The following is a 19,338-nucleotide window of genomic DNA, read 5'->3' as shown; positions in this document are numbered from 1 at the left end:
TCTCTGGCCAGCCAGTCTAACCTAATTGGTATGTGCACTCCAGGCCAAAGATAGACCCCAACTTCAAACAGAAAGAGAACACACCTGAGGATGGCACCCAGGACTGTCCTGACCTCCGTGTGCACATGTGCACACCCACACATACAGACGCCATTACACTGTAGGATGTGAGTAAAGTTTACCTGGTTTCTCACATTCTTGGCCCTGTCAGTCTACACGTGCTTCTGTCCGTGCTATGTGCACATCCGCACGACATCTGTAGACGTGTAGGGCGGGAGTGGAGAGGAATGTGGGATGGATGGATGGATGGATGGGTGATTCAGATGTAGTCCTTCTGAGAAACCCCACGGGCCCTGGGAGGGGCTCTGGGACCCTGTGACAGAAGACTGGGGTTCAGGGTACCCCTGTACCTCTGTTCCTACTTGTTAGAGCCCAGACATTTCCACTTTGCTCTGTGTTCTACGTCTTACTGAAGAAGACTGAGGAAAAGATTCTGGTGCTGAATATGAAGTTTGAAAGTCAGGGGTATAGAGGAAAGGATGCCCCTTAGGGCACAGGCAGGACCGTGGGTCCAGTACGCAGCTGTCCAGGTCACTTTGATAGTGAGAATTCCCAGTGTCCTGCATCCAAAAGGACAAGTTTGAGCTGGGGCAGTCAAGAGCTACTGAAGGCCCCGGTGTTTTAGGGTTTTACTCAGGTCGCGACCACATGAACAGAGAGAGCGCCGAGGCCCCAGACTCCAGCCTTCCTGGAGGGACAGCGGGAGGCCTGTGGTGGCTTCTGTCTCTCTAACTCTCTTCTTTTTTGTGTGTCGTGTACACAGGAAACAAGAGGACCCAACAGCGTGTGGCTTTTTAAAGGGTGATTAGTCGTCTTTAGATGAGGGGTTCAGGCTCTTTCTAGAAAGAAGATGGTTATAGTTACCCTTGAGTTTTGCTAATCAGACCAACACAGACTGCAGAAAGGGCACCACAGCCTGGTTACATGGCATCCGATGTGTTCAGTTCCATAGACAGTCAGGAACCCTGGCCCACACATCAGTGCTGTCTGGGCAACCTCAGCTCCCACCTGAATATAATCTGAAGGCCGGGTCAGGCCGTGCTTCTCCATAGCCTTGGTGGGTGAAGTCCAAGCCCTCCTCCTTTCGCATGTAATACATCTCTTCCCACCCAATCTGGGGAGGGAAGCAGAAACTCCTTCCCATTGACTGTCATATGGCATTAGCTTTTTGACTTTTGGAACAAGCCTTCATCTCCAGGTGTAAAGTCTGTGGTAGTAATATAAAGAAAGCCAGCGTTTCGTTGGTCACCAGTGTGTTGGAATGAAGTGGATGAACACCAGCTAGATAAGATTGTTTCTCACTGTAGTCAGAGCTCAAACTCTGAGGGAAGGTGTGCCGGATGACTTCCGCTGTCAAGAACAGGTCACCAGACCCTTTGCCTCAGACATACATGGATTTGTCCTCTGGTTAATTGGAACAGTTCCTTCCTCTATCCACCCTGACTTCCAGAATCCCACCCAGTTTCTGCGTATCAACTTGGATAGCTGGCGTGGGTACCAATTTTAAGAGGACACATTGAGGGTGATGAGTCCGTCGTGGTCTTGGTTGGCTCCATTGCATAAAGCCATGAGTTTCAGTCTCTCTAAATATGATTCTAAGGTTTATGCATCGAACTCTGCCAAGTAATTCTGAGGTACAGAAACAGTAGCAACTTCATGGTCTCTGAGTGAAGAGATTCCTTGGAGGGCAACTGCACACAGAACCATGCCTGCACCTGTGACCTACTTCAGAGCAGAAGCCTCTAACATGGCCACCTGCTTCCAGATGCTGGCACTGTAGGGGTCTGAAGGCTAGCGCAGCCCTGCTCCAGGATAGGAGTCAGTGTAGACTATCTCTCATTGGAGGAGGAAGGCGGGCTCATTCACTGAGACAGCCAGAGAACGGCAGCACTGTCCGGCAGGAGGGTTTTTTAGGTGCTATATCTAGGAAGGACATACGTGTGGACTGAGTTGAGATCGGAATTGCTACTCTGGTTAGCTGTTAGCCATGTCCTTCCTCGTGTAGGTCCCTATGTTAGCGTGTGCAGTACTACAACAGCAGCATTCAACTTGGGTCACAGGTGCTAAACCGTATGCTTCTATGACTACTAAGTGCATGCAAAATAAATACTTCACCAGCAATAAATATCAGCTTTTCGTATGAATGGATTTTCCTTTTATCCAGATACCAGAAAATTATCCATCACTTTTGGTTATATGACCTTTTTATTATTCACCAGGTATCATATTTAGGGCATTTAATCAATTTGGGGTTTTGATCGTTCAGTTTCATACACAGTTAGTATATATCAGATTTGTCTGACTAATGGCTCATTGTAGTAGTGACTTGTGGGCATGTTCCTTCTTGCCGCCTTTGGCCCTCCTCTGGGTCTCATTTGGCCGTAAGGTCTTCCAACCAGTGAGTGTTCGGCACCGTTCCGCGCTGGCGCCACTCTAGGTATTGCTACTGAAGTCACTGACCTAGAAACTGGGCGTTTCGGTGAGAGCTCGTTTTAGTTAAGTTTGATTTCTTCGTGGTTAGTTTGACACGTCCTATCAGTAACAGCCTGGACATTACTATTCAGATGCTTCCAAAAGAAACCAGCTTAGCGAATCTTGTGCTTTAAATTTCAGTAAGTTTGTCTGCCTCTCTTGAGAGTTCAAGAATACCACGGGGTTGGGTGAGCTTTGAGACCTCCTGCCCAAAACCATGGCCCATTTCCTGTACCGTCCTGTATCAGTCAAGATACTAGCGTTGCATTTTCCAGTCAGGCGGAGAGATGGTAATTATTTCATACATAAAGTTTGTCCTACTGAATTCTGGCATTTTCTTCTCTTATGACCCGGCCGTTCCCATTACAAACAGTTTGGTATGTGTACACTGGTGAGTCCTTAAGCAGCCACTAAAATAAGAGCGTCTGAGTGATGCCCTCGAGTGTATGTGATGTGTATGTGTGTGATGTGTGTAGGAGGCTATGGCCGGCGCACAAAACAAATAGAGTAAGGGACACACACTCGACAATCAAAATCTCTCAAGTGTTTTCTTGAGAAGTATATGAATCTATGGCACAAAGACTTAAGAAAAAGTATTTGTACTATAGACTCATATATTATCATATTAAGGCTTCGTGGCAAAATGTAATTTCAGCCACTCCAGAGGCAGAAGCAGAAACATCACAAGTTCAAGGCCAGTCTGGACAATGTCATGAGACCTTGTCTAAAAGGTAGAGGACTGGAGGTGCAGATGTTTGCTTAGCCCTGGGTTCAATCTCTGATCAAAAACCAGAAAGACCCAAGACCCGGAAGTGGGCAGACAGGGAGAACATTCTGAAGACTTTAAGGAGGAAGAATGAGAGAATGCAGAGAACCTGAAGTCTAAATCCTTCATGAGTTAGGGGTTGAGAGCAGCATCTAGTCAACCACAGCACAGTTCACTGATGTTTTAGAAATTAGGCAGAACCTCTTAAAATATTAATTATAACGTGGGATACATTGACTCAGGTCAGCACAGAGGGGGGTAGGTATCCTTGTTGATTATAACCAAGAATTACAGGAAATCAGCAGACCCGCTGTGCACAGGGGTAAACAAGACACCATTTCTTCTGTTTCTCGCAAAGACAGACCTTCCGTGCAACGCTTGTAAGCGGCACTCTTGAGAAATTAGAAATGTTTGTGTGTGGCAATGAATAAAACTATAAATTTAGCTTTGGATGGTGGTGGGACAAAAACTGTAGGGCATCCCTGTCAGCTGAGTCAGCTGTGATCTATGACATCTGTCCGTCTTTCCACAAAGCTAATGCATGCTTGGCCAGTGCAGTGTCTGTTGCTGTTAATGCTGTAGCTTGCTGATCGTTGGCCTCTGCGTACAGTTTGAATTCATCTGCACGGGTCCAGAACACAGTGTGAATTTTACAGCGTCTAACGAGTGAACCTGTTTCCTAGTTTTACAAGCGTAGGTGTAGGGGCCAAAGGGATCGATGGGAGAAGCTCTGACTTGTTCTTTCAGCAGCCCTAGGTTCGGTTCCTCACTTGAAGTGGTGCCTCACAACTGTTTGCAACTCCAGTTCTAGGGGACCTGACCCCCTCTTCTGGCCTCTGCAGGCAATGAACCAACACAATGCAAGCAAAACACCCAGACACAGAAAAGAAAATACACTAATAATAAAAAAATCTCTAGAAAGCCCTACACGTCCTTTACTTCTGAATCCAAAGGCACCAAGCCACAAAAATGCCCGACTTTAGAGTCTCTTCACAGTGGGCATGATGGTGCAGGCCTTTAAACCTCATGAGTTCAAGACCAGCCTGGTCTCAATATTGGGTTCCAAGGCTACACAGACCCTGTCTCAAAACAAAGGAAATTCTCATGTCCCCCAATTTTTTGCCAGTCTGTCTATTAACGGAAACCTTGCCCCAGGGATCCAGCTGCGCTTCAGGGTTTTCCAGTCACAGAGTCCAGCTTGAATTTTAGCTTTCTTACAGTGCTGCTGTGTAAAATAAACAATGAGTTCTTCATCCCTTGGCCTTTCTGGATCTCCTGGAAATTCAGTTGGCTGGAGGCAGGAGGGACTGAAGCAGTCCCATAATTCATGGCTGCCACTTGCCTCAGACTGTGGAGATCCCTCGAAGCTAGTGCCCCCTGTCCGCGTGCCTGATGAGAGCCGATGAGAGAGCGGTCTGTCTTGTGCTCTGTTCTTGTTTGCCTTTTGTTTGTCTCCCTGCCTGGGATTTCCAAATACTCCCACTCTCTGTCTTTAGTGGCCTCTATGTCAGAACTTGGGAAGCTTTTGGGGCGCCTCTAGGATTACAGCGTGTCCTGCTGCTTGTACCCCAGGGGATGGCAGTGTTAAGCACTTATACTGTTATTCCTTAAACACCACTTTTTGTTTTTTACAACTGTGTTTTGCCTGTGTGTGTGTGTGTGTGTGTGTGTGTGTGTGTGTGTGTGTGTGTGTGTGTGCAGGCGTACCAACATGTGTGCCTGGTGCCCCTGCGAAGGCCCTGGATCCCCTAGAACTGGAGTTTGAGGACTTGAGTGAGCCATGACTGTGCGTGACTTGTATGGGAGAGTTCAGCACATAAAAGCTGTCTCTGCTTGCTGTTCCTACTGTGCCATCGTAATGTGAACAAAACCTCTAATCACTGTTACAAACACTTCGACTTTTATAATTAGCTGGTTATAAAGTCGATGTATTTGCAAGAGGATATGCACAGAGAAATCCAGTGCCTGTATCTCACATGCAGAAGCGTGTCAGTGTGGTAAGCTTCTAATGGTGGCGCTGCTGGGCCTGTCAAGTAGGGTCAGTTAGGTTTCAGCGTGCACCTGTCTCACTTTATTTTGTATGCTTTTGTTCATGTGGTACCCAGAGGTCAGCCTTAGATGACATTCTTCAGGAGTTCTCCATTTTGTTTTTGAGACAGGGTCTCTCATCTAAGATCTGGGGTTCACCAGTTAGGTCAGGCAGGCTGGTCAGTGAGGCCTGGGCATCCGGTCTCTGCTTCCAGCACTGGGGTTATAGGCGGATGTTACCAACACTGGTCTTGTTACATAGTGCTGGGGCTCAAGGTCCAGACAAGCCCAAGACACCACAAGCACACGCACGGACGCAGACTGCTGCGGTGCAGGGTGAATTACTTTCGTATGAAAGGTTGGTTTAGACTGGGTGTGGTAGAGCGGAGCTTCAGTTCCAGCTACTCCAAGGGCTGAGGCTAAAAGACTCACTCGAGCTCGGGAGTTCAACACAGTGAAAATCCATCTGAGAAACAGGAAGTGATCAGAAACTCCTTGTGTAGTGCCCTTCCTTCTCAGCAAGTGTCTTTTATTCTTACGGCCACCCAAATATAGGTCAAAGGGTACGTTGCTTTTTATACTGTCTGCCTTATGCTCACTTCCTTTTTGACAAGTTCCTCAAATGCCTTCACGTCTCAAAACTGAAGTAGACGGTTGCCTCTCAAGGAAAGCTGGACAACGAAGTCTTCTTTTGGGTCCAATCAGCATTCTGTCGTAAAGAAGCAAAGAATGGGGTGGTCTTTCCTACCCAAAGCTGGTTTTTCTGGTATCCATAATACTGATAAAATAGTCCCCCAAAAGGATTTGCCTTCGAGTAACACTGTCATCATCAATCCAGTGCTCTGTCAGCTACCGAACCTTCAGTCTTAACTTAGGCACTTTGTCTGTTGCATCCCAACTATGTGGTTGACTTGAAGCACCAGAGTGAGTTGTTTGAGAACTGTTGTGTCTATGTCCAATGTCTACATGCTTGAAACGTCTGGATGCTTCTGAAGTGGAAGATAGACTGTGTAACCTGAGGACCTGCTACTGATTCCATTGTGAAAGGTGGGTTCGTTGGCCATGGGAATCTGGGAGCAAGGTGCTTTTCCTCAGTGATGTCGGCCTTTCTACGTGACATTTCATTGGCGTGACTTAGTCCAAAGGGGAAGGAGGAAGTTGTTGACCCTGAAAGAAGGTGTTTGACAAGCCCTCGATGTGCCAGGAAGACTGGGGGTGGAGAGTAGTGGTGGTTCTTATTTAATTCTTCCCGTTCTTACATGGGCTCATATGGCTTCTCCATGTTCTATAATGTATGTGTGTGCATGCACATACATGCAAGGGTTTGGAGGCCAGAGGTCTAAATCAGGTGTTTGCTTTCTTTCTTCCCTAACTAGCGTTTGAGACGGGGTCTCTCATGGAGCCCTAACATGCCATTGAGCTCCAAGGGTTCCTGTGTCTCTGTTGTTGGCACTGTAGCACCAGATTTCACTTGGCTGTTGGGGATCAAGCTGAGGACTTCATTCATGCTTGGGTGACGGGCACCTTGCTGACTGAGCCTGTCTCCCCAGATCCCAGAAATGTTTTAGTAACCACTACTGTGTTAAATAAAGAGTTGGCATGTAGGATATACAAAAGCCATAGGGTTCTCTCTGTGAAAGTCCCAATGGTATCTAATAAATCTTAACAAACACCCCCCACCCCCATTTTTAGACACATATGTAGAAATAAACTGAAATCTACCTCATTGGGGTTTAAGTCAGCGCTTTTGCCGAATTCTTTTGGCAGGTTCACTTAGGCTGGAAGCACTAAATATTGACAACTCGCGCGTAGTTAGTGGCTCTTCAATGTCTCTGCAGCCTTTGTCACTCAGCATAGGCTGGGATGTGACCTCCACAGTGTCTGGAGCTTCATGCTGACCTGTCGCTGACCGCCAGTGGCCTTACCTGCGTGTGTCCTAGGCACCTGTTCTTCTTTTCCATGCGTGTCTACAAATAGCATCAGAGCAAATTAAAGTAATTTTCTGATTGATGTAAGGAGTAACCAAAGAGAGCTTGAGTTCGGTGCCAGAATTATCTCACAGCACAAGCAGAGTGCAAACGCTGGCCCATTTAATGGCGTTTAGCTGGTAATTATTTCTCCAAGAGCACATTATTTGGCTCGCGGCGGCGATCCAACGTCATTCCAGAGGCATTGGACAAGCAGATGCGTGCGGTCACTGTAGTAAATGTACCCTTCCTTTTGCCAAGTGGAAGTTGGCTATTGAGGAGGAAAGGGAAGAACAGAAAAATACCAGTTTTCTCTGAACCAGAATACTTAAGTCAGTAGTTTAAAAAACTGGTGCATAAAATCATGAGGTTTTCCTTTTTCTCTTGTAGCAAAGGCTTCTTGGTTCATAGTTACTATGCTAGAAAATTAATCTTTCGAAAACCTGCAGTATGTAGTGTATATGATATGTTACATATTATTAAATGTGTTGTGTTATATGTTATTCGTTTATGGAAACTTCCTGTGTGTTTTTCCTCAGATCCCAAATTGCTAAATTCTACTAGAAGAATGAAAAGTAATTTTACTGGAAGTCTAATTATGTGGAAGAAGGGAATCCTGGGTGTCTACATTCATGACATAGAGACACGGTCACTATGCCTGGGAGAAAGATTAACAGTAACCAGGCCATGAATAGATCAAAAATAAAAGAGATTCCCTTTAGAACAGCCTAGAAGCTTGAGAGAGGTTAGGGTGGTGTGGTAGTTTGAATGATTATGGTCCCATAAGGTCATGGATTGGCTCTGTTTGAAAGGATTAGAAGGATCAGGAAGTGTTCCCTTGGAGGAGGTATGCATTGTGGGTAGTTTTAAGGTTTCAAAAGCCCATGGCACCATCTCCTGCAGTTAAAGACTTGCAAGTGGTTTATGAAACCTCAGGGGGGCTTTCCCGTCCTTCAGAGTCAGGGATCAGAGGCACAGGAACGGGTGGTTCTATTCCAGCTCCCTCTTTGCCTGCCCTTCTGATGGGATGTCACTTAAATCCCTGGTTGGCCTGGAATTCATCGTATCCCTCATCCAGGCCACGAACTCCTGTCTGCTTCAGCTCTGCAAGCGCTGTGATTGGCAGCTGACAAAGGGCAGCTTGCACTGGTTCTCTCCAGCGCAGGCAGGGAGGGAGTAGAGGGTGCTGTTAAGCAAATAGGCTCAAGCTGATGACTGCATGTTTATTAGACTTGCAGAAACCTGAGCTAGGGCTCCTGAGTCCTCCGTAAAAGGCAATGAACATATCTCCCTGCTCTCGAAGGAGACAGTCTCAAGCCGTTAACCAGACAGATACAGTTTTCCTTGAATGGTGGTCCGGAACAGAGTTGCTGGAATGTGTTTGCAAGACTTGGAAAGACAAGGCTTCTGGGGGTGGCGAGCTGATTAGCAGGTGAGCATCCCAAACAGAAGGAGCTGGGAAAGTCAGGCGATCCAAGCGATGGCCTTCTTCAGTGAAGAAAAGTCTGGGCTAAACCTGCCACGTCAGGTTCTACCAAGGCAGTTCTTAGATGCCAGGGGCCTATAAATGGCCTAGAACTACTGACAGTCCACAAGTGGGAACCATGAACTCTGCTGGACTGTCAAACCTGCTGGCTGAGTCGTGGATCCACTCCCCAGCTCTCATAGTCTCTCCTTTCTCACACCCCTCTTTCACCCGCAGTAACAAACAGGGTCCGAACAAGCAGATTCCTGAGTCCCTTAAGCCTGTCGAGTACCCAAGTATCCATTTATGGGTTCCATTCATGCTACATGCCTACCCTTAAGGAAAAAAGAAATTTTATTTATATATATACACACATATACATACACACATATATGTATGTATATGTATATATGTATATGTATGTATATGTATGTATGTATATGTATATATATAAAATTTTATTTTTTTTTGAGATTATAATTATTCTTCTTCCTTTCAAACCCTTCCATGTGTCTCCCAATTCATAGCCTCTTTTTCTTTACTACGTGTGTGTGTGTATGTGTGTGTGTGTGTGTGACATTCCTAAATACATAGATACAACCTGCTCTGTGTAATGTTATTTGTACATATGTTTTCAGGGATGGCCACTCAGTATTAGAGAACCAGTTGGTCTGCTCCTTCCTGGGGAAGACCATTTCTGCTCTTACTTTCCTTGGTTACATGCATGTAGTTCTTTGTGCAAGAGTGAGGCCTGGTGGCTTTCCGAACCCTTCCACATTAGCTTGTCCGTCACTGTCCTTGTTCAGTTCATGTTTTGGCAGCCATCTTGATGAGACTTCATGGGTGGAGCTCCTGACATTTCTAGGAGACACAGTTTCACAGCAAACTCCCCATTCTTCCTACTCACAGTCCTCTTGCCCCGTCTGCTGTAAGGGTCCCTGAGCCTGAGTGAAGATGTATCGGTTAGGCCTAGGCTTCACAGCTCTGCATTTTGATTGGTTGTGGTTTTCTGGAAAGGACTTCATGTGTCCCAAGGAGACGTTTATTTTACGGGATGAGCGATGAGAACTGTACTCGCCCAGGTAGGTTCTAGAGAAGGGTGTCCAGGATGGTTTCTGCTTTGACAGATTCTCTTACAGCTCCCCTGGTCTCCCTTCAGGCCGTGCACTGCCGCTGGTGGTCTTGTTTTAGGGACTTCACGTTTACCCTGCAGTGCGCGAAATGGACTAAAACCTAGTATGTATTAATACTAAGATAACACCCTCCAGTTGTGGGTAGTCTTCAGAGAAGCTGATTTATCCCATGCACGTCCAACCTCCTTAACTGGTGCTAGCCCAGGGAGCGGTCTGATATTATGCATTCTAGATCTTACGTTTAAATGAGTGACCCAGTGGAAGCTCTTTGAGAGGATGTCAAGCCAGTGTGCCGTTGGCTAGTCTGTTCGCTGGAGAGTGTTTTATGTAGATTTTGGAGCAGTCTGGTATTCATCTGTCTGTAATTGGTTCCCAGCCGTGCCCTGGACTCATGGGTTGATCCATTTGAATGTCTACGGTAATCATTATGTTGGTCGTCTGCTGCTTTTGCATCCTGTGGTTCTGACCGAGAAAACAATCCTGTAGAACCACCAGTACAGTGAAGCCCTGCACGTACTGGCAAGGTCATGGCATATGGGGGCGGGGGACTGCACACACAGGTGAGGTTATAGTGGGGTGGGGCAGCTACACAAGCTGATGAGGTGTGTAGTGTGTGAGTGGCATATGCAGGTGAGAGGGCAGTGTGGAAGGCAGCTCCTCAGAGGCTCCACGTCAGCTGAGCTTCAGTGCTGTGTGGGGCACTGGGGGACTGGGACACTGTTGGCCTGAGTCTCGGTTGAACAGGCAGCGTTGGGCTCTTCGTCTCGGTGAAGGAAAACTCACCCACTGTTCTGTCTGTGGTTGCCAGCGTTGGGTAGGTGGTCTTGGTCTCCGTCCACAACTTCTTTCACTTTGACTCCTGGTGTTAGCAGATTAACACAGCGAGCTGCCCTCTCCCTTCCTTGCCTTTCCAGTGGGTAACTGATTGGACCCACACGTTGGCATATACTTCAGAGCTCCCCAAAAAAGCTCACTGCTTCTGGAATAACTAGATATCAGAGAACAGGCTGTCCGAGTTGTGACATCCAGAGAGCCGGAAGCAGTTGTGTTTGTGTGGTGCCAAGGTCGGCAGATTTCACGGGATGTGGAGCAGGATCAATCTTCTCAGAGTTGAACTGTAGGGCTGTCGGCTTGAACCCATTACCCAACACCCCACATCTATCCCTTTGGTGTGCTTGTCCTTCCAGTGGTTTCTGTTGCTGCCGACTTTGATGCCTCTGAAAGCCAGGTAGTCACATTTGCAACACTTTTTGCAACACTATCGTAGTTCTCTCCTGGAGTCTTCGAGTGAGGTTAAACAGAAGCACCCTGCCTGCTCTCACTTGCAGGCCTAAGATTTTAAGATTCACATAATTTTGAAGCAGGCTAATCTCTCTCTGGCTTAATAATAGTCTAATTAGATGTTTTAAATAGTATAAAGTGGGGTCCCTGTTTTGGATTAAGCCTCATCCTAGCAGTCCAGGGTCCTTGCAGACATTCGCCTGACGTGTCTGGCCTGAGATCTGTGGCATCATGCCAACTCTTTGAGGACCTGATTTTAGACCTCCCAAGAACAGCCAGGTAGTACTGCCTGAACACAGTCGGTGGCTAGTTCCCCTCAGCACAGAAGCCACCACACAGGAAGTGTTTGTAGTTCAAGTCCTTTGGTCCCTGTCAGCACAGCCTCCCTCCTCAGCGGGTTTGCTAATTGGGGAAACACATGGTAGAAGAGCTCATGAGTTAGCCAACAGGCTGGATTCAGAGCACCAGGCTCACCAAACACATCCAGCTTTCTTACCTCTCAGCTTCCTGCTTGAAAGCGAGATGAGGTTTGTCGGGTGCCGAGCAGCCTGCAGAGAGTACATGCATTTCCTTCAGATTGTAGGTGAAATACGAGCTGCTGTGAGTTTCCCCTCGTGCGCACTTGCCTGGAGCCAAGGTCTGTTTACTTGTGATTTCCAGTGAGTGAATGAGTAGTGAGGGCCCCAAAGCCTTGCAAGATGCACTGAGAGTAAGCGCTCTCCCAGCTAGATCTTAGCTGCCTTCTGCCAAGGCCTTTCAGCACCGACGAGTCTGCACCCTGTCAATTCATTGGTCTTCCCATCGCTCTTCTAGAAGGTGTCAGCACGTGTCTCATGTCCCTGGGTGAGACCATGAACTGGGAAGCAACCTTAGTGCTGCTTCACACCCACTCAGTGGACGGACACTCACTACACAGCACCCTCGATTCCCAGCACTATAAAGTTATGACTGCCGTTTCCCAGAGCCATAGCCCCTGCATTATACCAAGCTTCTTGCCCTGGTCACTTGTCTAATGTCACTAAAGGGATTCTAAACTTTCCCGTACGTTCTTGAGTTCTGGATGTGAATCTCTAATATCCGTTTTTCTTCCATTTCTATACACAATGTTTCCGAACTGGAGAAAAATGTAGCTTTTTTTCCTCATAATCTCAGGTAATGACTAGGTTGATGAAATTATTTTTTTGTTCAACACTGCAAAACCGAGAAAGTTCTGTGATCCCTTGGCTTTGAACTCTCTGATACGTTGATTTTATATGGGCCGGATAAGCGAGGTTTTAAAGGGAATCTCAGCCGTGTGTTTATTATCAATTCCCTCATGGCAGAGGGGAGGCCGTTTGGAACCTCAGGGGAGAAAACATAGAAGAGAAATGTTGTCCACAAGCTGCCATCTAACCTGCTCTGTGGAGACAGTGGACTGTGTACCTGTGGCTGTCTCCCTGGTCTGGGGCCTGGACTGTGGAGTGGGGGAGGAGCCTGGGGGGAGGAAGAGGGCTGGGCTGCAAGCAGTGGGTGTGGGCAGAGGTGCGAGGCTGCCAGGGTTCTGTGTGTGCCGGAAGTGCAAGTTTGGCCTGGAGGAATGGAATGTTCCCTCTTGCCCTCCAAGAGCAGAAACAGCTGTGGAATAGCTTGAAAAAAACGATTGCTTGGTGAAAAACTAATGTATATTATTATTATATTAAAATAACATTCACACTAGAAAACCCAGCAACACTGTGCACGCAGCATGCTGGTTCACTCCACACTGAGGAGAATTTGCTTCCCAGCTAGGATTTTCTCTCCTGCCAGCTGTTACCTCAGAAAGGTGAGGGGGGTGTAGAGAACAAAAATGGACGTTGTTCTGCTCATCTGATGACTGTTTTAATCCTGCTGTCACTGGCTGTCTGCATGAAAACTTAAAAAATGTTTCCAGAGAAATCTGTGGGTAGAGAATTACTGTCAGCAAATTTAGCGGGAAGTCTTGTTTCTAGCTGGAAACACAATCCCTCAGCCAAGTTCCCAACAACATTTATTTTAGAACATCGTTGTTTTTAAGGCCCTTTTAGTGGTTTAAACTTTTAAGACTTTAGACAAGAGTAAGACTAGGAACAGACAAACTTGTCTTACACATCAGAGTTGATTGTGCAATCCTTTGATGGAGGTTTATTTGCATTTTTATCAAGCCGTAAGGCTTACTTTTTGGCCGCTATAGATAGCACATATGAAAAATGTTTTCCCAGTTTTCAGGCCTGCCGTCACACGTCAGGGTTATGCTCTGACACGTGTTACTCAGGGTGTTAGTCCTGAAGAGATAGGGTCTGGGGGTGAATGCAGGCGAGGGCAGAGCCAGCTAAAGGCTGGTCTCCTGCAGTCTGACAGGGTGAGTCAGTCTGTCTGTCTGTCTGTCTGTCTCTCTCTCTCTCTCTCTCTCTCTCTCTCTCTCTCTCTCTCTCTCTCTCTCAGGGTGAGGCTTCTCTCTGGCTGCAGGCTACAGGACAAAGGGAAGCTGCCCACCCAGAGTGAGGTGGAGGACCCTTCCCAGTACCCAGGCATTTTAAATAAACACATAGTCAGGGCCTCAGTTACCTTAACTCCCCACTGTGCCTCTTCTGACCTTCAACTTCTAAGTCTGACGACTCAAAGGAAGTCACTACACTGTTACAGACCTGGGGCACTGGGAACCAAGTCAGTGGAATGCTGTAGGGAGAGGGGAAGACCTCAGTGGGTTTTATCCTGATTACTAATTAGTATAATTGAGGGGCTTTAAAATACCCAGGCCTCAACTGCGCCATGGTGGCACATGCCTTTAATCCTAGCACCTTGGAGGCAGAGGCAGGCGTCTCTTGAGTTTGAGGCCAACCCGATCTACACAGTGAGTTCTGAAAAAACAAAAATTAAAGTAAAATACCCAGGCCTCATCACAAGTATTGAACCAGATCTCTGGGAAGGGACGTGGGTGAGTAAAGTTTCCCCGGGAGACTCAAGTAGGCAGCCAGACTGTAGAGTTGCTACTGAGTAGAAACCTTTGAGAGTCCCTGTCAGCCCAAGCAGCTCTTCCTGTAGCTGCCTCTGCATGTGGTACACCAACTTCTGCCACCTCAGAGACTCACCATTTACACTGAGCTGTCCATGCCACCGTTGCCACCTGTGGTTCACCAGGAGCAAATATTGGAGTGCAGGCACCGAACGGCTTTGTTCTAGATCGTCAACGCCCTCGACTCAAACACGGAGACAGACAGGGGTTCTGCATGTGAGGCAGATGAACGCTGTGCTGGAAACCAGCCATTGGCAGAGTCTCCCAAGTCTAGTGGGCAGTGATGGGCTCGTAAGTTGATAGCCATTACACATTCTGTTAATTCTCTACACAGCCCAGAAAATAAAAAATAAATAAATAATAGAAGAGGAGGAAGAAGAGGAGGGATCGTAATTGTCTTCTTTGCAAAAAAAAAAAGCAGGGCTTTTAAGAGTTAAATTGCACAACCTTTTTATTTTTAAAGTGAGTAGACTTCGCTGTTGCTCAGAAAGATAAATTGTTACCACATGTTGCTTCCAGACAAGCCCTCTCTGTGTTCCAGGGAGAGCGTGTGCAGCTGGCGTCTGGGTTAGTAGAGTCTGCACAAGGTAAACACGGCTGGGAAGGACCCCAAGCAGATGCGGGGTAGCAGCAGTAAAGTGTCCGGTTGCTGGCACTGCACCCTAAAACCTTTTACAAGTTTGTCATCCTTTCTTGGAAGGCACCACCCTCTCACCCTTTGACTTAAAGCACACGGCGCTGGGAAGCAGTAAGCTAAGGCCCGCTGTTTGCTCCGGTTTGCTCTGGCGTGTGGGGTCTGTTGTAGAGAGCCGTGGAGCAGCATTGCTTACTGAGCATCCTAGATGCTCGCAGAGATCCCAGGTGCAGAGAGAGCATCTGATCCTGCCTTCTCCAAAGGGGCAGCCGAGGTCCAGATCCCAGAGCGCTGGGCCTGACTCAGCATGGCCATCTCCTCCATGGCTACCTTCCCTTGCTTGCTATATTACGCACCCACTCTGTGAGAGAGTGGTGGGCTTCTCTGCAGCTCTAGGCAGCTTCTCACGGACTCCCGTTCTGTTTGGGTCCACCTGCCTTCATAATGGTTTATCATAGTGAAGGGTGGTGGACACCTCGGCCTCAGCAGTGAATGCAATTTTGCAACAGTGTTTTCTAGGTGGGCCGGGCAAAGGAATCTTTAGGCGGTGGCCCACACAGTGCAGGCGGCAAGACTGAACCTTCAATCCCAACAGGTTTACCTCCTCCTCCACACACCTCTTGCACAGCTCCTGGAAGGAGCTAACTGCGGCCACAGTCAGGTTTGCCAGCTTGGTTACTAATTAACCACATGTAGTGGGGGCTCTGCCCCAGCGCAGGCCTGTTCGCTGTAGGCTATTTCATAGAAGAGTAACACAAAAACACGGGCTTGTTCTTACCTTTGCCCCCTTCCTACACACTGGAGGAGTCTCTTAAGGTTTCTAAATCTGTGTAAGTCAGCGCACTTGCATGTGGAGCAGCAGTGCCGCTCCTTGCTTTCTTGTAACTCGACAGACTCTTGACTTATGTAACTGGAGCTGCTCACAAGGTCTGTGTGGGGTAGCTCATGGGCAGCCTCGGGGACTAACTGGTGACAGTGGCCAGGCAAAGCACATTTTTCTAGCCAAGTGAACGTCACAGTGGACTTCAAGTGTACGTGTGAGTAGGGTTAGAAAGAGTTTTACCAAACCGTTGTTTCATTACCTTTAGTTACCAGTCTCCACTTAAAGTAAAACCTTAGAAATTTAGATTATTTCTTACAACGATAACATAAATTAATGCAAAAGCACAGTTTTGGGAGGGCTTTGTTTTGTTTTGTTTTCCAATATGGGGTTTCCCTGTAGACCTGGCTGACTGTCCTGGAACTAGATCTGTAGACCGGGCTAAGCCTTGAACTCAGAGATCCACCCACCTCTGCCTCCCCAGTGCTGGGATTAAAGGTGTGGACGACCACCATTCAGCACAGTAGTATGATTTTAATGGTGGTTTCCCTGAGATTGAAGCTGGGGAGGACCCTGCAGAGTCTTACAGGCCGAACCTCGCTTTTAACTTGTTACCAGGGAAGGCGTAGAGAAAAGTATCTCAGGGCTGATGTTTTACCTAGCTCTTTTCTTTCCCTTTTCTCCTTCCTTCCTTCCTCCCTTCCTCACTCCCTCCCTCTCTCCCTCCCTCCCTTCCTTTCTTTTCTTCAACTTCTTTGTTTTCAATAAAACTGAGGTGGAAAAGCCAGTCTGAACCAACCCGTAAATACATTTGTGGCTGGCATCAGCCCTGCAGGGCATTTGCACACAATGGGCAGGTGAGCCGTCTTTAATGGTCTTTGTCTGTGTCCCGCCTTCAGATTGTGGCCTTTATGGTGGCCAGTCTGCATGGAGAGAGGCTTCTGCGACCAGAGCAGTCAGGAAGGTGGTAGAGCAGTCAGGAAGGTGGTGGCCCCGTTGTCTTAGTAAAGTAGCTGGAAAGACCTATCTATCAGTAGATAATGAACCTCAGGGACTGTGTTCTGCCGCTAAAATGAGAAGCCAGCGGAGACTGGCCCCTAAAGGCAGACTCTCTCTCCTTCCCAAGGTGGGCTCTATGTAAGAGCCTGCGGTGGTTCTGTTCTCAGAGTGGATACAGTCTGATAGTTCTCCTCAGGAAGAACAAAATGCTTTGTTACAAAGTTTCTATAAAAATTGGGGAAAGGCCTCTAAATTTCTAAGTATTTCACAAAGTCACAATAAGATTATTTCTGTGTGTTCCCCGGAGTATTTTTCTTAAACTGTTGCATAAGGACGTTAAATGGTGACTGCTCGCTAAGGGTCCTGTGAGGAGCTATAGAAAAAGCATTGCAGGGAAGTTGGGAAACCTGCTTTCAGTTGTGCACCAGCTGGTGGGCTGTGCTATTTCCTATCTCCGACCCTGAGACTTTACATGTAAAATCAAGTGAATTTAAAACCCAAGGTTCAGTAGCCAGCACGGCCGTGACCTGGCGGACCTTCAGATCTCACGGCAGTTAGGAACCTGGAGAGGGGGCCAGTCTTCATGACCCACTCCTGCCCTGATTCCCTGTGGTGCTGGCCTCCCATGCTAGGTGTTTCAGGCTTTTGCAGAAGCCTTGTGATATCTGCCTCTAATTTTAGCCACTTGGGATTGCATAAAATTATACATATACGTTGTTGGGGAGGTAGAGTCATGGTAAATTAAAGGTTTCATTTGTCTTTTAGTAGGTTTAGAATTAGGGACAGTGAAATACATTTTAAAAACATCCTTCCCTAAAAGATACAGGATCACTGAATATGTAAGATTGATCATTTCTGTAAACATTCGGTGTTTGTGTGGGAATAATTAGGGGGTGTCTGCCTTGTACCCCTAAAGGTTGGGGGCCAGCTTTCTTTTCACCCTGAAGTTTGTGTTTACATTTTACTAAATGCGTTGAATTACCTCTACTCACAGTGGGCCTTGCTTCTCCCTGCCAAGTGCACGTTAGGAATGTGCCTCTTACCCACATCATAGAGAAAGCATCCTGTTTCAAAGAAATCGTTTCTGAACCATTAACACACTCACCTTTGTTCTAAACAAACTAACCAACCTGAGAGGGAAATGGTGTGTTGTCTCCTGGGCGACACCTGCTTCCTGGGGTCCTCCGGTGCTGGCTGTCATCTTACCTGGCCACCAGGGCCATTGTTGAAAATGGCAGCTGTGACCAGAATTGCTGGTGTTCTTTGCCCAGCCTGAACTCAAGTCCCTTCTTGAACAGGAGGAATGTATATCAGGAATACTTTGTGTTTTGAGTTATTTACTTATGACAAAATTCTGTTGACTTTCTGTGTTTTAAAAACAATCTGGTAGGACACATGTATTTGCGCCTTCTACATAAATACAGTTGATGCCTGCCAATTCTTGTTAAAAGTGACTTTTAGAAATTGTTCATATTTAATCCTGTAGCATTAGGCACCGTCTTTCATCTTTAACTTGATGATAAAGGCTCATCTGGCCTGCAGGTGCTATTCTAGATGTGGGGGACACCGTCAGCTCTTTTCCTGCTGCACACGAGGCATTTTACAGATTAGAAGGATCCCTCCCCGTTCTGAGCGCTCCTCACTATGGGCCTGCCCTTCTAGGGAAAGAGGAACACTGACTGAGAGTGTGACTGGCTTCTGAAATGCATTATCCTCCGTCTTTGTTAGGTCATCCTGCCAGGCAGGGAGGGGTGGTTGGACTGTATCATGACCATAGTGGAGAAGAGAACATGCCTTGTTGTCGACAGATGAAATGATTTGCATGGGGTCGCGTGATTGGCCAGTGGCGGAGATAAGTCTGAGCCTGGTTATCCCTGACAACTGGGTGTATCTGCTAAGCCAGGAGGAAGTTTCTTGCAGTGGGTGCAGATTATTAGGACTTTTAAGGGGATTTGCCCTACTCCAACAGGAGGATTATTGTAGATATATAGGAAACTTGTGAAATTAGCAGGAATCCACGCCGTCAAGGGTTCCCTCGTAACTTTCTACAGCTCTGGTATGAGTGTCAGCACAGATGAGCCAATATTTATCATTATTACTATGAGCTAAGATCTATAATGCTAATCAGACTTTTTCTGATTTTTTTTTTTTTTTGGTTGGTTGGGTTTTCTGGGATGGGATCTCATCCAGGATGCATTAGCTCCAGCTATTACCTTTTCCGGTTACTCCTTGGCTGAGGCAGGTCTGGGGAGTACTAAACAGGCTTTCATAAATGCCCTTTTAATCGGAGTTCATATATTTCTTACGATTCATCTAGGATTTGGGTTTTGGAAAAAGACCGATGGAAAAGTTGCCATTTTCCATGCATTTTTACCTAGGATACACACTAGCAATGTGCTGGTCGCTGTGAACATGGGTCCTGGTCACCCAGCCGACACAGCCTCTCTCAGATTTCTCCACTGCAATACTCTTTCTTCCCTTTCCCTTCTGTACTCTGTGGAAGGAAGTTATTCAACCCACCCTTCCTGAGAGCGTACAAGGTTGTAAATGATGCAAGTTCTTCTAAATGAGGTAGTCTTGCTCCTCAGTTGTCCCTGACAGTCTGCCCCGCCTGACTCCTGCCTGCCAGAATTACATGATGAGTTGTGAAACTGTGGCAGGGTTCCCTGGAGGGAACAGGTAAAACGTCACACTTTCCAACAG

At 47.1% G+C, this 19,338-nt stretch overlaps 1 protein-coding gene across 2 annotated transcripts in view; it reads left to right on the top strand.

Moving 5' to 3' along the window:
• Positions 1–19,338, top strand: part of Foxo3 (forkhead box O3) — a 96,287-nt gene that overhangs the window by 58,972 nt on the left and 17,977 nt on the right. The gene's annotated exons all lie outside the window — the stretch shown is intronic.

Source organism: Rattus norvegicus, chromosome 20, assembly GCF_036323735.1.
Source record: "Rattus norvegicus strain BN/NHsdMcwi chromosome 20, GRCr8, whole genome shotgun sequence".
Classification (NCBI taxonomy): Eukaryota; Metazoa; Chordata; class Mammalia; order Rodentia; family Muridae; genus Rattus; species Rattus norvegicus.
Note: the sequence above shows the minus strand (reverse complement) of the source record. Positions and strands in the feature narration are given on the sequence as shown.